Source organism: Panulirus ornatus, chromosome 63 (genome assembly GCF_036320965.1).
Source record: "Panulirus ornatus isolate Po-2019 chromosome 63, ASM3632096v1, whole genome shotgun sequence".
In the NCBI taxonomy this organism is placed as follows: Eukaryota; Metazoa; Arthropoda; class Malacostraca; order Decapoda; family Palinuridae; genus Panulirus; species Panulirus ornatus.
The window spans coordinates 11053236-11060735 of NC_092286.1; the positions used below are offsets into that span (position 1 = coordinate 11053236).

Here is a 7500-nt window from a genome sequence, read left to right on the forward strand (position 1 = left end):
ATGGATAGATAAATAGATAGATAGATAGATAGATGGATAGATAGATAGATAGATAGATCGAGAGAGAGAGAGAGAGAGAGAGAGAGAGAGAGAGAGAGAGAGAGAGAGAGAGAGAGAGAGAGATGGAGAGAGAGAGAGAGACTGAGAGGTGTTATTCCCTCCTCTCCAACACACTGAACGGAGAACCATCCGGCTCTCTCTCTCTCTCTCTCTCTCTCTCTCTCTCTCTCTCTCTCTCTCTCTCTCTCAATGATAATTCGCAGCTTATCTCTTACAGGCTGTGGGTGCTGGGGGGAGGGGGGGAAGGGGGAGGAGTTGGGGGGGAGGGGGGTTTGTTGGAAGAGAAAAAGCTTTCCAGTTGTGAACTTCTTCTTCTTCTTCTTCTTCTTCTAAGGCTATTCATACCGAGGTCTGACGTCCCGGAAGATAACGCTAAGTTTCCCCAAGTTTTGGTTTCGACGAGTTTCGGTGCGTCGGGGGGGGGTGGGTGGGTGGGGGGGGGTTGGTGGTGGTCGGGGGGGAGGGGGGTGTAGTCTGGGCTGTGGGCAGAGGTATGTATGTGGAAGGGGCAAGGGGGGGGGGGGGAATGGGAGGAAGGGGGAAGGGGGGGAGAGGACATCACTGTGATGTGGAAGGGGGGGGGGGGTGAGTCGTTAAGAACAGAGGACTGAGCCTTAGAGGGAATATCCTCACTTGGCCCCCTCCTCTGTTCCTTCTTTTGGAAAATTAAAAAAAAAAAAACGAGGGGGAGGATTTCCAGCCCCCCGCTCCCTCCCCTTTTAGTCGCCTTCTACGACACGCAGGGAATACGTGGGAAGTATTCTTTCTCCCCTATCCCCAGGGATAATACATATATATATTTTTTTTTTTTTTTTTTTTTTTTTTTTTTACTTTGTCGCTGTCTCCCGCGTTTGCGAGGTAGCGCAAGGAAACAGACGAAAGAAATGGCCCAACCCCCCCCATACACATGTACATACACACGTCCACACACACAAATATACATACCTACACAGCTTTCCATGGTTTACCCCGGACGCTTCACATGCCTTGATTCAATCCACTGACAGCACGTCAACCCCTGTATACCACATCGCTCCAATTCACTCTATTCCTTGCCCTCCTTTCACCCTCCTGCATGTTCAGGCCCCGATCACACAAAATCTTTTTCACTCCATCTTTCCACCTCCAATTTGGTCTCCCTCTTCTCCTCGTTCCCTCCACCTCCGACACATATATCCTCTTGGTCAATCTTTCCTCACTCATTCTCTCCATGTGCCCAAACCATTTTAAAACACCCTCTTCTGCTCTCTCAACCACGCTCTTTTCATTTCCACACATCTCTCTTACCCTTACGTTACTTACTCGATCAAACCACCTCACACCACACATTGTCCTCAAACATCTCATTTCCAGCACATCCATCCTCCTGCGCACAACTCTATCCATAGCCCACGCCTCGCAACCATACAACATTGTTGGAACTACTATTCCTTCAAACATACCCATTTTTGCTTTCCGGGATAACGTTCTCGACTTCCACACATTTTTCAAGGCTCCCAAAATTTTCGCCCCCTCCCCCACCCTATGATCCACTTCCGCTTCCATGGTTCCATCCGCTGACAGATCCACTCCCAGATATCTAAAACACTTCACTTCCTCCAGTTTTTCACCATTCAAACTCACCTCCCAATTGACTTGACCCTCAACCCTACTGTACCTAATAACCTTGCTCTTATTCACATTTACTCTTAACTTTCTTCTTCCACACACTTCACCAAACTCCGTCACCAGCTTCTGCAGTTTCTCACACGAATCCGCCACCAGCGCTGTATCATCAGCGAACAACAACTGACTCACTTCCCAAGCTCTCTCATCCCCAACAGACTTCATACTTGCCCCTCTTTCCAAGACTCTTGCATTTACCTCCCTAACAACCCCATCCATAAACAAATTAAACAACCATGGAGACATCACACACCCCTGCCGCAAACCTACATTCACTGAGAACCAATCACTTTCCTCTCTTCCTACACGTACACATGCCTTACATCCTCGATAAAAACTTTTCACTGCTTCTAACAACTTGTCTCCCACACCATATATTCTTAATACCTTCCACAGAGCATCTCTATCAACTCTATCATATGCCTTCTCCAGATCCATAAATGCTACATACAAATCCATTTGCTTTTCTAAGTATTTCTCACATACATTCTTCAAAGCAAACACCTGATCCACACATCCTCTACCACTTCTGAAACCACACTGCTCTTCCCCAATCTGATGCTCTGTACATGCCTTCACCCTTTCAATCAATACCCTCCCATATAATTTACCAGGAATACTCAACAAACTTATACCTCTGTAATTTGAGCACTCACTCTTATCCCCTTTGCCTTTGTACAATGGCACTATGCACGCATTCCGCCAATCCTCAGGCACCTCACCATGAGTCATACATACATTAAATAACCTTACCAACCAGTCAACAATACAGTCACCCCCTTTTTTAATAAATTCCACTGCAATACCATCCAAACCTGCTGCCTTGCCGGCTTTCATCTTCCGCAAAGCTTTTACTACCTCTTCTCTGTTTACCAAATCATATATATATATATATATATATATATATATATATATATATATATATATATATATATATATATATATATATATATAAAGCACAGAAGGCACAAGAAGACCCTAAGCGCTTTCGTGTTACTAGGATCTCCAGCAGGGGATAGAGGACTGAGAATATGTACCCACGTGAGGAGCGACACATAGGCGAGAGGTCTGACCTGACCCCGTGGAAAGAGGTCACCCAAGGGAAGGGCAGCTAGATCATCAACCAAGGTCACTCTTCAGGTCAAAGGGCAAAACATGACTGATAACCTTATCGTAATGAATGGGTTTAATTCTCGTCTTGTGTTGGGTGCGACAGCACGAGCCATTGCAGAAAACGGAACGAGGCATGAACACTTCAAGCCGTGAAGTGAAGCGCATGCGTGAAGTGAGGCGCATGCGTGTGCACCACGTCTGCTTTTTTGAAGGACTGCTGATAAATGCGTTCGTATACGCGCCATGCGCATGCTGAACGATCCGTCAACTCGCGTCGTTCAAACGCGCAGTTACGTCCATCTGGCAGCGAACGTCAGCAGCGCGCATGCTCACGCGTTCGTTGCAGTTCAGTCTCCTGTGCGTATAACATCCGGATATCGAAGTCACTTTGCTGTTCGACCTCAAGCCCCGCCTGCAGGTGCGCGAGAGTAATATCCGGTTTCGACTCATTGGTCACGTAGGAGGAACGGAACGGCTTTCGCGAACGCCCTCCGGCGAGGATGCCTCGAACGGCGCCTACCACGCCGTCCTGGGAAGGAACGTCACAAGGGCGTTCAGCCAACCCTGGCCCGCTGTGTGGATCCCAAGGGAAGGGGTCCAGCCTCTGGCCGTCTTAATTAAAGCCAATTATCTGTGACTTACCATGAAATGTTGCGAGGCTGATCCTGTTACAGATATATATGTATATATATACTGTATATATATATCATGTATATATATATATATATATATATATATATATATATATATATATATATATATATATATATATATATATATATATACAATTAGAATATACAGAAGACTGCATATGAGTTTAGATTCATTCTATTGCAGGTCTGTTATGATTCCCATAGATATCAGGTCATTACAGATATCAGGTCATTATAGATATCAGGTCATCATTATCATAGTCTCCAGCAAGTTGAGTCTTCTCCCTGTGACTTCCACCATCACTGTCACGTCTCTCTCGTGACTTCCACCATCACTGTCACGTCTCTCCCGTGACTTCCACGATGAGTGACGGGCTGTTCCGTCGGTCGTGACTTCCACCAGTCACTGGAACTACCCAAACTGGCGTGTCCATCGCTTTACGGAGGTGTGTGTGTGTGTGTGTGTGTGTGTGTGTGTGTGTGAGGAGGTGCGTGTGGAAGTGTGTAAGGCGTGTGTGGGAGGTGTGAGGGTGTGTGGGAGGTGTGTAAGGCGTGTGTAGGAGGTGTGAGGGGTGTGTGAGGGGTGTGTGGGAGGTGTGAGGGGTGTGTGGGAGGTGTGAGGGGTGTGTGGGAGGTGTGAGGGGTGTGTGGGAGGTGTGAGGGGTGTGTGAGGGGTGTGTGGAAGGTGTGAGGGGTGTGTGGGAGGTGTGAGGGGTGTGTGAGGGGTGTGTGGGAGGTGTGAGGGGGTGTGAGGAGGGGTGTGTGGTGGTGTGAGGGGTGTGTGGGAGGTGTGAGGGGTGTGTGAGGGGTGTGTGTGGAGGTGTGGGGCCTTGGTGGCGAACCCTGATACTGGTACTGCACTGGGATCTCTCCATGCGAGACGAGGAACCTCAAGAGCTTATTCAGGTGACCAAACCCAGGTGCCTTTATCAGATACCCAGATTCAACGTGTCTCTACATACATACTCTCTCTCTCTCTCTCTCTCTCTCTCTCTCTCTCTCTCTCTCTCTCTCTCTCTCTCTCTCTCTCTCTACACACACACACACACACACACACACACACACACACACACAAAGAAAGACTCTCGACCCTATCGCTAATATCACCCTGCGGACACAGAGTGATAGAATGAGCTGTCGATATGAAAGAACTGTCACCGCTGTCCTCTCTCTCTCTCTCTCTCTCTCTCTCTCTCTCTCTCTCTCTCTCTCTCTCTCTCTCTCTCTCTCTCTCAAACGTGTCTTTGAGGAGGGTGGAGACGTCCCTCCCTTGCGACCTCCCAGACACGACGTTCCAACATCGTCCCTTACTGAACGTCGTATACCCATTACCATAATGGTGTTTGAGGCCTTCCAGGACCATTCCTTAAACGGTGTTGAGTAAATAGAATGATTCCCTCCTTACGCTCATACACATCCCTTTATAAACGTCATATACCCATTCCCCTAATGTGTCTACGGCCTTTGAGAACCATTCCTTGAATTGTGTGAGTAAATAAGATCATTCCCCCACCTTAAGGTCATACACACCCCTTAATAAACGTCATATACCCATTACCCTAATGGTGTTTGAGACCTTTAGGAACCATTCCTTAAACTGTGTGAGTAAATAAGATCATTTCCCCCACCCCTCTTAAAGTCATACTCATAAGTTCTCATAAGGGGAAGAGAGGCCTGTTGGCACTAGAGACGACCGAAGAGGAGGACCAACACATCTGCTCCCGTAAACCTAATTAGATTACAGCTGTGCAAAAGCTGAATATCTCCCCCCTCCTCCCTGGAGACTCATTATCATACGTCCTCCTGGCCCAGCTCCAGGGACTTTGATACACCAGTGCTGAAGCGACGGCCATGGAGGAGGAAAGAGCTCACTAGAATGTGTGGTCGACTCGTGGTCGAGAAGGTGGGGCCTACGCCGAAACCTCTGGGGTGTTCAACCTCCCCCATGGGGCTGGTCGAGAAATGGGTACCTGACTTAGGCTGTGAGGTGTGTGTGTGTGTGTGTGTGTGTGTGTGTGTGTGTGTGTGTGTGTGTAAAAAAGAAATAGGAGTAAAAGACACGACGCATGAAACGACACTGTAAAAACTCCTCCTCTTCGTGATATAACGAACAGTCCTAACGCACACAGTCCAAACACTAGGACGCTACTTAAGCTTTGTTGGAGACTCTTCCAAGTTACATTCGTAACTTACACCACTTTTTTTTTTTTTTCAAAGCAATAAAACCCACTTAGCCTTAAGATCTGGCCGGGGTGAAGTGGAAAGCGAATCATAAGCAGAGACTTGTTGGGAATAGTTTAAAAGCTTTGCTCTGCTGCCACGTCATATATTCAAATGATGGGGGGGGTGGGTGGAGAGGAGGGGGGGGAGGGTGGGGGTAACACTATGGGAGGAGGGGGAGGAGGGGGTAGCGTGGTGGGGTTTGACTTTGGGGTTAGCATAGTGGGAGACGAGAGTGTGAGAACACACACACACACACACACACACACACACACACACACACACACACACACACACACACATTCATTCATTCATGAATACGATGAACCATACAGACATGAATAGAAATGAATCTGTTAACATACGATATATTCTAGCAGAAGAATAAAGAACAAACACAGGCATTCAAAGTATTAACTGATTTGAGAGCATTCCCCTCCCACCTACGTAGACCCGACGCAAGGCAGGGATGAAAGGCATGTACGAAAATAACTCAAAATTATCAATTATCAATATCTCAGCTGGATGGACATCTTCCCTCCCTTACCTACCATCTACATAACCCGTATTTCAAATTTTTCCAATCGTTAACATCCTTCCTTCCATCAATCCTCTTTGACCTTCTCCCTTTTCCCTCTCCCTCACTTTCCCAAATCCTTACCTCAGCCAAACGAACCAATATAACTCCATCACGTTAGGGTTATTAAGCCAGGGTCGGGTTAGGAGTGTGGGGGGGGGCCCTCATGACCTACCTACACAGGGAGGTAAAGCTGTAAGTCGACTACTGGAACGGTGAGGAGGTGAGGGAAGGAGGGAGGGAATGAGGGAGGGAGGTAGGGTGAGGTGAGGTGAGGTGAGGGGCGTCAAGGCAGTATCTCATTGCCTGGACAACTCTCATGAGGTCAATGGAGAGAGAGAGAGAGAGAGAGAGAGAGAGAGAGAGAGAGAGAGAGAGAGAGAGAGAGAGAGAGAGAGAGAGAGAGAGTGATCAAGCGCTCGTTGGATTTACCCGAAGAGGAAATTAGAACGCGCCAGGAGAGCTTAGGAGGATAAACGCTGGCAGTGGACAGTGATAATTATTCCACCTCTGGGAAGGAGAAAAGGGGACAAGACAAGAGGGGGGAAAAAAGGGACAAGACGAGAAGGAAAAAGAAATGAATTCATGCAGGTTTCAAGGGAGAGAGGTGGTGGGGTCGAGGATGGTGTTTTCTTATTTGTGCCCAGGTGATCAGTGCTGGGTCTCTACAGCCGAGAGAGAGATAGATGGAGAGAGAGAGAGAGAGAGAGAGAGAGAGAGAGAGAGAGAGAGAGAGAGAGAGAGAGAGAGAGAGAGAGAGAGAGAGAGAGTGCTCTTTACTCCTCGAATCGAACACTACAAGGGACATGTAAAATAAAACTAGGACATCGTCAAGAGCCACACCCTACTATATATATATATATATATATATATATATATATATATATATATATATATATATATATATACATATATATATATATATATATATATATATATATATATATATATATATATATATATATATATATATATATATATATACCTCACTCACTCGGTGTGATCGTGGCCAAGGGAAGGACCGGGTGTTTCTGAAGTACAAGTTCATTCGTGGTAATGTGTTCTGGAAGACGGGGGTAATCCATGGGGCCATTACCTTATAGGTGATGAGTCCATTTGGGACCGAATGCTATAGGAAATTAAACCATCAGAGGCGTCGTCCAAAACCCCCAATGACACAAGGATACAACGATCCCTCAGGGCAGACAACCC

General features: G+C 46.9%; 1 protein-coding gene across 4 annotated transcripts in view; it reads right to left on the minus strand.

The window, feature by feature from the left end:
- LOC139745962 (tachykinin-like peptides receptor 99D) overlaps positions 1 to 7500 on the minus strand; it is a 212280-nt gene that overhangs the window by 165201 nt on the left and 39579 nt on the right. The window lies entirely within an intron of this gene.